Consider the following 13,117-nt stretch of genomic DNA (forward strand, 5'->3'; position numbering starts at 1 on the left):
ACCGAGGGCGGCTTCGGTTGAATCTTCAGTGGCTCCTTCTCCAGCTCGGACCGTACTTCGGGACGAGGGTCCATCAGGGGTCGTACGTCCCCGGGCGAAATCTCCATCGAACAGGGAGGAGGAGAGGCCGCTGGTGAGGCGCATGGTCGCATTCACGCCCGCTCCCCCCATGGATTAATTTGAACTCCCCCTAAACCCCCCCCCCCCCCCCCCCCCCCCCCCCCCCCCCGGATGCGGAGAGGAGTGTGGCTGCGGCGCCTGCCCTCGAGGGCGAATAAACAGCGGCGGCTGCCCCGGTTGGCTCTGGCCATGATGATACTGTCTCTTCGGTGACTCAATTGGCGATTACGGCCGCTGAAACGGGAGGTAGTTCCTCGTCAGCTGCTGACGTTGGTGAGTCAGGCGCGCCCTTACTGGCTGCGGCAGGTGGCTCTTCCTCGATGGCGACCGAAGGAGGAAGAGATGTAGCAGGGGACGAGTAAGAGTCCGAATCTGACTTGGACCCTGATGATGTCCGTATGTTCCAAGACGGCTTTACCAATTCGACTGTTCGCGCCGAAGGACGATCTCGCCTCGTCGAGGTTCCCACGGAGCTGAACTTACTGCTCCAAGGGAATAGCTTGGTGCCGCAGTTTGAGTCGCTATGCTCGGAGACAGAGAACGCGTCGTTGAGAGAAGTTACGGACATCGGGCTGATTAATGAAGTGGCCGTGATAGGTTTAAGGGTGAGTAAAACTGATAACGGTTTGCCTCTTCTTTGCCTTGGTTTGCTTATTATCCTAATCGTTGTCTTTGTTTTGGCAGTCCTATTTGTTGGAGGTGGAGAGTATTCGTCGGGCCAACGTCCGCTCGGGAATATTTTTGCGAGCGCTGGAGAAGTACCGCCGTTACCGAGATTGATGCCGCGAGATGCGTGCGCGCTTGAGGAATGATCCTCGTAGCCGGGCCTTGGTCGAGGAACTGGCGAGACGGGAACTTCAGATGCAGCGGGCACTTGCTAGGATGAGTGATCTCGAGAAGCAGCTCCGTCAGAAGGACGAGGAGCTTGAGACGAGCAAGAGGGACGCAGCTGAATATGAACGCCAGAGCCGGGCTAAGGTGGCGGCGGTCGAGGCGGCATGGAGCGGGAAAGCGACTTCGCTGGAGGGTGAGGTTGCCGCTCTGAGGCTTCAGGTGAGGGATGCCTCGTAGAGAGCGGGGGTGCTGCAGGAGGTCATCCGTGTGCACGAATCTGAGCAGGAGTCGGAGAGGACGGCTGCGTCCTGTAGAGAGGCGAACCTTGAGGAGCGGATCGGTGTCTTCGAGCAGAATGCCCAAGTTATGGCGGACCGGATCATGGCCTTAGAGGAGGAGAATCGGCGCATAAGGGACCAGGCCGCTTCATCCAGCCAGGCTCGCGAGCTCTGGACCTATGCCGAGGCCCAACGTGATGTATACAAGTGTTTGTGGGAGGCCGGCATCGTGACCGAAGCTACTTTCGAAGGAGTGCGTCAAAAGGCTCGTGAAGCTCGTACCAGCTGTGGCTATGACGCGGCGACGCCAGAGGTCGATGATGGTGCAGACGGTGGCGCGGAGGGCGCTGAATGAAAAAGATGTTATACATTTTCTTGTCTTGTTTGCCATTTGGCATTTAGGCATTTCTTGTTTTTTTTTTTTAATTGTTTCATTGACCGGCCTTAGCCGGGTGTAAGCGGGGATGACCCGCAATAAACTTCATTGATAAATGAGATCTCCTTTCCATTGTTCGCTTTATATTTGTTTCGTATCCCCTCTTTGTCTCCTTTAAGATTTTTCTGCATGCGTTCGAAGGGGTAATTTGCCTTTGAGTCAGACTCTGGTAGGCATGTAGGTTTTTGGTTGATTGTTTGACGACTCCTCTTCTTCGACTCGGGGCGAGTGAGTCGGAGCCGTAGCCTAGTGATAATGACACTTAGCCTCAGTCCCAGTTCGGGCGTGGTCGAATTACCGGCCGTGACAATAGAAGGCGCGACCTTGTAGTTCGACCGGGGCCGGACTCTGTGTGCCCCTAATCCTAGTTCGAGTTGGGAGCGCTTACCTAAGTAGCAAGGGCGCCTAACTTGCGTCTCGATTTGTTATAAACTGGATTTTGCCGAATTCAATTATAAAGACGCTCGGCTCGATTCTCGGCTCGACCGTAATTGAATTCATTAGATTCGAGGCTGAAGGCGTTTGATTTTGCGGTTCAAGAGAGATCGGGCTTGTTGGCAAAGGCGCCTGGTCTTGATTTTAAGGGCGAAGGTGCGTATTCTGAGCCCTGATTTTTAGCCGTAGTTGAACTTACTGGCGAAGGCGCACGGACTGAGTCCCAGTTTAACTGTAGTTGAACTTTCTTAATTTTGTTGGCGAAGGCGCGTAGCCTGAGTCTTGGTTCAACCGTAGTTGAACTTACTGGAGAGGGCGCGTGGCCTGAGTCCCAGTTCAGCTGTAGTTGAACTTTCTTAATTTTGTTGGCGAAGGCGCATAGCCTGAGTCTCAGTTCAACCGTAGTTGAACTTTGTTAATTTTGATGGCGAAGGCGCATAGCCTGAGTCTTAATTCAACTGTGGTTGAACTTTGTTAAATTTGATGGCGAAGGTGCATAGCCTGAGTCCTAGTCAACTGTGGTCAAACTTTGTTAAATTTGATGGCGAAGGCGCGCAGCCTGAGTCCCAGTTCAACTGTGGTTGAACTTTGTTAAATTTGATGGCGAAGGCTGGCGCGTAGCCTGAGTCCCAGTTCAACTGTGGTTGAAGTTTGTTAAATTTGATGGCAAAGGCGCGTAGCCTGAGTCCCAGTTCAATTGTAGTTGAACTTTCTTAATTTTGTTGGCGAAGGCGCGTTGCTTGAGTCCCAGTTCAAATGTAGTTGAACTTTCTTAATTTTCTTGGCGAAGGCGCATAGCCTGAATCTTGGTTCAACTGTGGTTGAACTTTGTTAAATTTGATGGCGAAGGCGCATAGCCTGAGTCTCAGTTCAACTGTGGTCAAACTTTGTTAAATTTGATGGCGAAGGCGTGCAGCCTGAGTCCCACTTCAACTGTGGTTGAACTTTGTTAAATTTGATGGGAAGGCGCGTAGCCTGAGTCCCAGTTCAACTATGGTTGAACTTTGTTAAATTTGATGGCGAAGGCGCATAGCCTGAGTCCCAGTTCAACTGTAGTTGAACTTTCTTAATTTTGTTGGCGAAGGCGCGTAGCCTGAGTCCCAGTTCAACTGTAGTTGAACTTTCTTAATTTTGTTGGCGAAGGCGCATAGCCTGAATCTTGGTTCAACCGTAGTTGAACTTTATTAATTTTGTTGGCGAAGGCGCATAGCCTGAGTCTTGGTTCAACCGTAGTTGAACTTTGTTAATTTTGATGGCGAAGGCGCATAGCCTGAGTCTTAATTCAACTGTGGTTGAACTATGTTAAATTTGATGGCGAAGGCGCGTAGCCTGAGTCCCAGTTCAACTGTGGTTGAACTTTGTTAAATTTGATGGCGAAGGCGCATAGCCTGAGTCCCGGTTCAACTGTGGTTGAACTTTGTTAAATTTGATTGCGAAGGCGCGCAGCCTGAGTCCCAGTTCAACTGTGGTTGAACTTTGTTAAATTTGATGGCGAAGGCGCGTAGCCTGAGTCCCAGTTCAACTGTGGATGAACTTTGTTAAATTTGATGGCGAAGGCGCGCAGCCTGAGCCCTGGTTCAACCGTAGTTGAACTTTCTGGCGAAGGCGCGTAGCCTGAGTCCCTGTTCAACTATTGTTGAACTTTGAGTGTTGAAGCTCGGTTTTGATTCAGGACCTTGAGCAACTCATATGTGGTCTTCCCCGATCTGGATGTCTCCATACCGATTTTAGGCCGGGGCCCGTGTCAAGGATGCGGGAGATGCCTTATCGGGCTTCCCCCTTGGGAGGGGCTTCCTCTTTTTGTTTTTTGTTTTGCTTGGTTAGAGAGAGAAAGATGGAAGGCTTAGATCTTCATTAGAGATCTTCGAGTTTCCCTCATTTGATTTGCCGCTTTGGCTTGTCTGAGCTGGGCTGCTTTTCTTTTTTCTTTTCTGGCGTTTCTTTCTGTTTGGTCCAAGGAAGAACTACGAGATTTTGCTAAGAAATCCCCACAGACGGCGCCAAATTGTTTGCTCAAAAGTTATCATATATCTTACGAGTATAAAACAATATAATTAAATCGCGGGAAAATCATAGCAAACCGTAATAATCCATTGGACCAAATGAAGAATGCGAAAATAAGTACTCAGAATTAAGAGGAGAAACATTAAAAGCCTTTATTGACAGTATTGATTTGGTCTGCCTCTCCATGAAGAGGTTCAGAGCCTTACAATGGTGTTCCCTTTTCCCATAATGTGGGTATCATTGTGTATTTTTTCTCTTCCTTTTGAGTAGTGGCCCCCAAGCCCCCTTTTTGTGGTTTCCTTCCTTGATATTTATAGTTATGAGGTGCGTGAGCTGGCAGCGGGTGGCCGTACCCCACATGGGGACGGCACCTTCGTGACGACGGATGGGCTGTCGCCCATTTGAATGAACCAGACGGGGGTCAAAAGTTGTTGACTTTGAATGGATGTACCACCTACTAGCCGTGAATTAGCTTAAGATGGAATTAACCCCGTTAATTATTGTGGAGTCGGATTCTGACCCATACATTCCTACTTATGGATCCTATTCTAACTCATATTATATCGTCTCTTGCTTTCCGTTGGCGAAATGTAGCCAGAGGAGAAAGGCCTAATAGAAATAAAGGAAAAAGGGAAATGTTTTTTTCTTTTTCTTTTGGTTGGACACAAGGAAAAATAAGAATGAGTGGCTGTTTGGTCAACTCTTATAACCTCCTTGGATTTAGACAGCAGACTAAAAGTTGCATATTAATAGGAAACTTGTAAAGACAAATGAATAGAAAATGAACAGCCAATATCATAATGATAAGATTACCAACAAACAATAAAGAATGAAAACATTACATATGAATCTTTTTTGCACATGAGTACTGAATTCCGAGGTAAAGTTTTATTTAGAAATTCGACGAGCAACAATGAGATCCTAGGATGAGAGACCAGCCTCGATCTTCTGAACAGTAGCAACATCAGTCTTCAATGACTGTGCGAGAATCTCTGATCATCGACAGTAGTAGAAAACAAAGTTGTAGGAAGTGAAACAGTGCCAGCATTTGCGCTACCATTTGCTCTTCTGAGGAGGGTAAGATGAAGCTAATTGGACTTGGAAAAGTTTTGGGAAACCTATACTGTATAGCTGCCGGGAAATGTATATTTTTTTGTATATTAATAATTCATGTACATATTTTATATAGAATTAGTGCATATTTTTTGCATATTTGGCCAGCAGTTGTAATTATTCTCAACCGGTCGGCCAAATGTGTTAAATGCCCGAAAGTTTGAAGAGTATAAAGGTTAACTTGATTCATCCTAGCTTTGTGGAAAGAAAACCAAAACTTGCTGGTAGATCCAGGTGGTCATTGACATTACCTAAGCTTGATCCTTATTCATCTGTGTTTAAGAACTAATTGGGTCTGACTATATGAATCCTCCATATTATATCCAAAGATTCTTCTTTTAACTAATAATTTCCCACCAAATTTCGTACTATTAAAAAAAATCAAGAAATTGACAATTTATATATTCAAATGGTTAAATTTCAGGGTAATAAAAAATATGGTAGTGTACCTGCATGCAAGTATCATCCCAATCATGGCCAAGAGGAATGATGACAAGGTGTTCCTCTTCGGCGAGAATAGCTTGATCCACTGCCCACCCTGAGTGAAGATGTGGCTTGGTTGATATTAACATCTTTGCATCCATGAACTGAGATGTTGCTTGTTGGATGACCTTGCATTTGAGCTTGAATTAGATGTCATCCTGATATTCTCATAATAGGTTCTTCTTCTGCATATAAGATTTGGGAAAAAATAACTAGTAAGCAAACAAGGAGAAGTACATGGAAAGGATATTAAAGGCGAGTTTAGTGACAAAATAGCTTATGTTAATAACAGGATAGAACTTAAGGTGGCATACCAGATAAGGTGACCAGCAATCCAAATGCTGTGCCAGTCACATAGATGCATACTAAAGGGATGGAGAAGGGAAACTCTCCTTGTGTCCCAGGGCAGATGATGGTACAGAGATGGCCACCACTTTACAGCGATCCGATACAATCTGAGTGTAGGCGAGGATATGCACCAGATTTCGCCAATTCACCAAGTGTGCATTGACTACAACAATTACAAACAAACTACAGATTGGCCAGGTTTTTGGTTTCTACTCTTGGTTTTATATATGCATAAACAAACACAGTATCAAACACTTTTCTATTGGATGAGCTATCCTCAAGGAAATAAAAGCTAGATATTTAAAAAATTTATATTTGCTTTTGTTCAATATATTTTCAATATGTAATTACTGAAGTACACAAACGCGCGTTCACCATGTGTCCATGACGTTGAGAGGGGCATTTTCACATAATTAAGACTGAACCTTGACAACTCTCTGCCCAGCTTTTCCTTCCCATGTTAAGCAACAACATCTGATCACCAAAGAAAGAAAAACGATCGTTAAGATGAGATCAGATAATCATACAAAATAGCACTAACATTATGCTGATACTTTTAGATGTTAAATTATGGAATACAAACTTTCTGTTTCGTATTCCTTTGAACTGCCAGTAGAAAAATCAAAGGTGAAGATATAACATTTGCATTACTCCATAACCACTGTAAAATGAGAAACAACAAAAAATAACATAAATTTCTGTTGAGGTGAAACTTCAAGCAATACTTGGACTAAAAAAATTGTCAAGTAAGATTTGACTCATATTTCAAAATGACTTTGCACATCTGGCTGACATATATGTGCAGGATATAACGTAATGTTTATATCTTCAGTCCAAACCTCTGAATATTCAAAACAAAAAACTGATGTTTATAACTATTGTGCTATACCGATAAAATCTTGGTATTTGCTATCAAATGCAGTCGCATCAGCTTGAAATCATTTTGATATAACACGTGCTTGAATAACTGAAGCAGACATTGAAAATCTTATCAATTTGGCTACCTTACTGAGAAAGTGAGGATAGAACTTCAGTCAGCATTTATTAGTTGTATCTTGCCTTTATCTGGACCTTTTATCTTCTGCATATATCTGACCTATGTTGCTCCGACATGGCAATTTAGGTGCCGTACCCATGTCGACATGATACTAGTATGGGTGTGGGTATGGGATCCGTACCGGATATGGTCAAAATAATTTTGGGTACTTTGACCACGACGGGCGAAGAATTCAAGACAAAATACAATTTGGTTCCCGAAATTAAAACCAAAATTAGGATAAATTTGAAGAAAATAGCATACATTATCTAAAGATCAATCCTTTCTTATCTACAACTTGAGAATAAAAAAGAAATCCACACTTTACAAGCTATACTTAAGCATTTCACAAAATTTTTTATATGTTTTTTTATTATTTTTACCGGATCCCCACCTGTATCCATACTAGGATCCGTATCCCCGAGTCTTAGAATTTACATTTTGAAGGATCCGACCTCTGGATCCACACCCGTGTCGGACACCCGTACCCGTGTCCGAGCAACTTAGTATCTGACTAGTTGTATTAGAACCTTTGCTTCTTCTTTGCAGTACATCCAGTTACCAGGGAAAGGATATCGCAGGCAAGCTAACTGAAAAAATAGATTATGTTAATAAGAAGACAGAACTTCAGTCAGCATACCACCTCCTCCTTGCTCAACTCACTGAAAAAGGGAAAGAACAAGAATACATGAATTTCTATTGAAATGAATACAATATTAAATCCTATTTATAATAAGTTTTTGTCATAATGCATAAAGATTTCTGTAGTTGCAACATTTAAGTAACTCTTTTGACAGCTAACCTTAAATTTCATTTCGAGCAAAGATGCTTCCTCTGCTTCACAGTGCAAATAGACTCTAAACACTGCTCAACAAGATATAACGAATAAAAGGAATTAACACGCAAGCAAAGCTAAGTAGTAAAAAATTGAAAACCGACTACTAATGGAGAGAACAACTTACATTTATCACAGCACCATTTGATTTAATTGTTACATGCATTCCTCATCAATTCATATGCTGGAAATTTGAGCAATTTCTAGCCAGTATTTCCCCTTTGAGAAGTGGACCGGAAGGGACCTAAGATCTACTGTTGGTAGCCGATGGAGCTCATCATGGTAAGTATAATCTATGCTCAGAAAGAGATGATAAAACTTCATTCTCTGAAATTGGAACATAAAAAGTTATTAAAAAGAACTCCAAGCTTAGGAGAACCAACTTTCATTTTCTATTTTTTATACATAGGAGACAAACTTTATGTCGCGTATACCCTTGAATTCTATTAGAGCTTCGCATTCAATGGTGGAAGTGTGCATTACTCTAAGCCACCTACTCCTTGCTCAACTCACTGAAAAAGGGAAAGAACAAGAATATATGAATTTCTATAGAGATGAGAGTTCAAGCAATACATGAACTAAGAAAAATCAAGTAAGATGAAGAGTGAGGTATATAACAAGAATACATGAATTGCAATTGATGAGATGAATTTTGGAAGACAATAAACATATGGCTGAGATATATGCGTGTGGTAACAGATTACTAGTTCATTAATATTATATTAAGCTATCAACGTACAAATATGTGAATTCCTACCAAATCATTTTTACAATGTATCAGGGCAAATATAAGGATTTTATCACCTTTTCTTTTTGTCGTCTAACATTCAATTCATCCCAATCTGAAGATGCTTCCTCTGTTTCATAGTGGCAATAACCTCTTCACACTGCTCAACAAGATTTTTAACAAAGGAAAATAATTAACAGAAAAGCAAAGAGAAGTAGCGCAAAATAAAAAGCTACTTGAAAAGAAAAAAAGAAAAAGAATAACTTACATATGTTAGAACACCTTCATTTTAATCATCACAGGTATTTCCAATCGACTCTTATGGTGGGAATATGAGCAATATTTGGCCAGTAATCCCCCTTCTCAAATTCTAGGAGTGGTTTGAGCAATGGGCAGTCAGAAATATCTAGTTTAGAGATGGAAGAGGGCATCCCTTTTACTGGAAGAGATTTGAGTTTAGGGCAACACTGGATGACCAGCTTTGAGAGGGAGGAGGGCAGTGCTGATTTTGGAAGAGTTTGGAGATTATTACCGCATCATCAAAAAGAACTCCAACCTTAGGAGAACCTTCAACTTCAAACCTTTTTAAACTTGAAAGTTGGATAGGTGTCTCCAGATTGAGTTCCGGACAATATGAAATTCTCAAACTTGTCAGAGAACAAAGATTTTCAGGCAACTTTCCAATCAACCTGGGGCAATTAACAATTGAAAGATCCTGAAGTGTAGGAAACTCTTCTCCATTCCCTAGTACGTGCCACTGCTTCCACTCCAGCATCTCGTAAAACTCAAGTCGCTCAAGAGAGTTAAAAGGCTTTTTGGAGGACGAACTACCATAGAATTCGTCAGTCACCTCTGTTATTCGATGCATCCCTCTAATGGTAAGGAATTTCAGAGAAGGAAGTTGGCCTAATGCTGGCAATGAATAACAGTCGTTGCAATTACTAAGAGACAATTCCACCAGCTCCGAAAATGAATGATCAGCTAGCCAATTTGGAAAGTTTGTCCCTCTATATCCGTTGATCTCGAGTTCTTTTATGTTTGGATTTGGATGTAGCTCACCAAGTATGTCTCTTTCATTTTGTGAACTGTCCGCAGTACTTACACTCCACTCCAGTGATAACTTTTCAATATGTTCCTTTCCTCTCAGGTTTGCCTTCAAAACTTCGCTTCTATCAGCCATATTTTCTGACTGTCGAATTGATAGAGATCCATACAAGTTATGCAGTTCACCCAAATCTTCCATTCACGAACCACTGTGATCACCTAGAAGAAATTTGGCTCCCAATAACACATAGAGGCTTTTTAACTTGCTCAAATGTAGCGGCATCAAGCAAGAACTGTCGCTAATGTCAAGGTGACGCAAGTTGATCAATTTATCATTTGCATTGGTAACTCTACAAGATTTTGACGATATGAAAAGAGAAGTGTCTTTAAGTTATAGAGTACACAAGTTGAAAGTGGTAATTGCTTTATCTTTGTCCAAGAAAGGTCCAAAAATCTTAGGAGTTTTAACTTGATGAACAAATCATTCAGTAACTCTTTGATATCATAACCAGACAATGAGAGTGCCCTTAACGATGTTAGTCTTGACAATATATTATGCAACATCCTCTTGCTTAAACGAAATATTCCATAGAGCTTGATATTGATAGGAAGCAATGTTCTCAGCTGGTCCAATTTGTTGAGGGGTTTCAATTTCTCAAAGTCACCATATCCCATTGGATATGATAGGTGTCGACTTCGTTCCAACATATCACTCTTGGTTCTCTTCCAATCTGAGACAAAGTTTTGACGAAGCGATTTGGGCCAAATCATTCACAAGGTCATGCATTAAGAATTCCTCTACGTTATTTTTAGAAGAAATTGGGACCCTTTCGAAAAGTGATCTTGATTGCAACTCGAGAAAGAATAGGTTGCCGACATCTTCAATTGTTTCATTTTATTGCAGCCCGTGTACTAGACCATTAGCAATCTACAACTGAATGACTTGTTCTTTTCCAAATGGATAATCTTTGGGAAATATTGCACAATAGGAAAAGCATTGCTTCAAATGCACGGGAAGATCATTGTAGCTCAACATCAACGCTGGTAATATGTCATTGTCTGGCAGCTCCCATATTTCACTTCTCAAAATGTGTCTCCACTCTTCAATCTCTGATTTGGACCGTAACAAACCAGCAAGTGTCTTTAGTGCTAAGGGTAAACCTTTACACTTAGCTGCGATTTGTTTTCCTACCTCTTCAAGTTCTGGATGTTCATTAGGATCCATGTTGTCAAATGCATGTCTTTTGAATAAAGACCAAGAGACATCACTAGACAAAGTATCCATGCTAATTTGCTCATTACCCATCGTCTTGGCAACACTTTCCTTACGTGTCGTCACAATGATCTTACTTCCAATTTCTCCTTGTGCAAAAGGAATTCTCAAGTCATCCCACTCAATGTAGTTGTCATTCCAAATATCATCTAAAACAATAAGACACTTTTTTCCTTTTATGCTTTCCTTCAATTTGATTTGAAGCTGATTAACATTGTTTTCAACCATCAAGTTGGATGAACCAATTTCTTCAAGTAATCCTTTTGTTATTCTAGAAGCATCATAAGGTTCAGACACACAGAACCAAGCTTTCAAATCAAAATGATCTTTCAACTTCTCACTATGATACACAATTTTAGCAAGTGTTGTCTTGCCAACCCCCGCCATTCCAACAATAGGAATTACACTATACGTTTTTCCATCGGCATCAACAGACAATAAATGGTCAACCAATATCGCGATTTCATTCTGCCTACCAAGTATATCAGATTCATCAACCAAAGATGTTGTAGGTACTCTAGTTTCTTGTTTATCCAAAACAAGATTCTTTGTTAGATCGAGACAACCAATTTGGTTTTGCAACTCCTCCAATGTTTTAATGGTCTTTTCCAACTTTTGTTTTATGCTAAGAAAAAATTCATCACTTAAGCACAAGTTGAGACCACTTACTTGCTGGTTGCTCGTTTCTGCATAATTTTGATGCTGACTTTCCACCTTAACTCTCAGAACTTCATAATTGATTTCTTCCATTAAGCTTTCAGCACTATCCACAGCATCCCGAAGTTCATTAAGCCACTGGTTGACGTATCGATTTGATGCCTGCTTATTCTCTGCATCACTTAGCACAGCTTGAAGACCAAGCAAAGTCAGCCTCAACTTCTCTAAGAGTTGAACATCATGCTTGCCCCTCTGAAACATCTTCAGCAGCTCGCCCCGAGGAGCAAGCCTATCAAAGAGAACATTCAAAGCTGAAGATAGAAATGCACCACCAACTGCTAAGCCAATCTCCATTTCTGAAAGCTGCAGAGCAAAACAAGAAAATCACAAAATGATCAAGAACTTGCAGAAGATTAATAATTCTATCTAAAAATACTCTTAGTTTTACCTGTTGAATGCTAAGAGCAATATGCAAACAAGAATGCTCAAAGTATATGCTTTAGCAAAAGTAATAACTTGTGCTTCTTAGAAGACCTTATACCTCTCTCTTTCTTTCTTTTCGAAAAGAAAGACTAACTCTTACATTATTGCTGAAATTCTGATAAAACTCTACACTCTACATTCTAGAAATTGTCTACGTTGACTTTGTATTTTAATTACTAATAGTTAACACATCAAGTAGCACTGACTTTGTATTTTTAATACTAGAAAACTGGAAGAAAATTACATGTTCTGACCTGTACGCCTCGTCATAACTGATAAATTAAAATTCATAGTCTTCACCTACCTTGCCCTGTCTCATCATTGCGTTGCTCAGCAAAATTGTTGGGAATATTATTTACTGTCCCAGAATTGTGTGGATCCAGATGTGTAAGATATGGGTCTACAAATATGTGAGATAAAAAGAGACCTCACACAACTAGTGTAAGTTGTGTGAGACACAAAATAAAATATGTCCTTCTGAGAATAACATAACACCCCAACTACTTAATTATTAGGGACATCCCCTCCTTCTATGCTGACCCGGGCTGGCCGGACGGCTTCTTGGAAATCCCGTTGCCACTGTGCTTACGGTCAGGGGCGTACGCAAGAATTTTTGTAAGCGGTACCGAAATTTATAGAAGAAAAGTATGAGCAGGATCACTTGGAAATTATTGCAACCTCCTTACTATTAGAGCTCTAAATAACGTAAAAGAAGATTTGAAAATAAATATATTACTAGTTTAATAAAAAAGATTACCTGGAAAAGCTGGATTTTCTTTATGCAGTTCTTCTACAAGGGATTGCCAAAAACATACATATAGGAGAATAGAAACAGGAGAAGAAAATGAATAACTCTCCTGACGGAGGAAAATATGATGCACATTTGTCCAAAAGATTAGCAAAGAAAACAATTCCTACTAATAAATAGGGAAAGAAAAGCTTTAAAAATTAATAGGCACCATTATTCATAGAATCACATACCTTGATAAAAATTAATAGGCACCATGACTA

At 41.2% G+C, this 13,117-nt stretch overlaps 1 pseudogene; it reads right to left on the reverse strand.

The window, feature by feature from the left end:
- Positions 4,885 to 12,295, reverse strand: LOC109231875 (annotated as a pseudogene).

This window comes from Nicotiana attenuata, chromosome 1, assembly GCF_001879085.1.
Source record: "Nicotiana attenuata strain UT chromosome 1, NIATTr2, whole genome shotgun sequence".
In the NCBI taxonomy this organism is placed as follows: Eukaryota; Viridiplantae; Streptophyta; class Magnoliopsida; order Solanales; family Solanaceae; genus Nicotiana; species Nicotiana attenuata.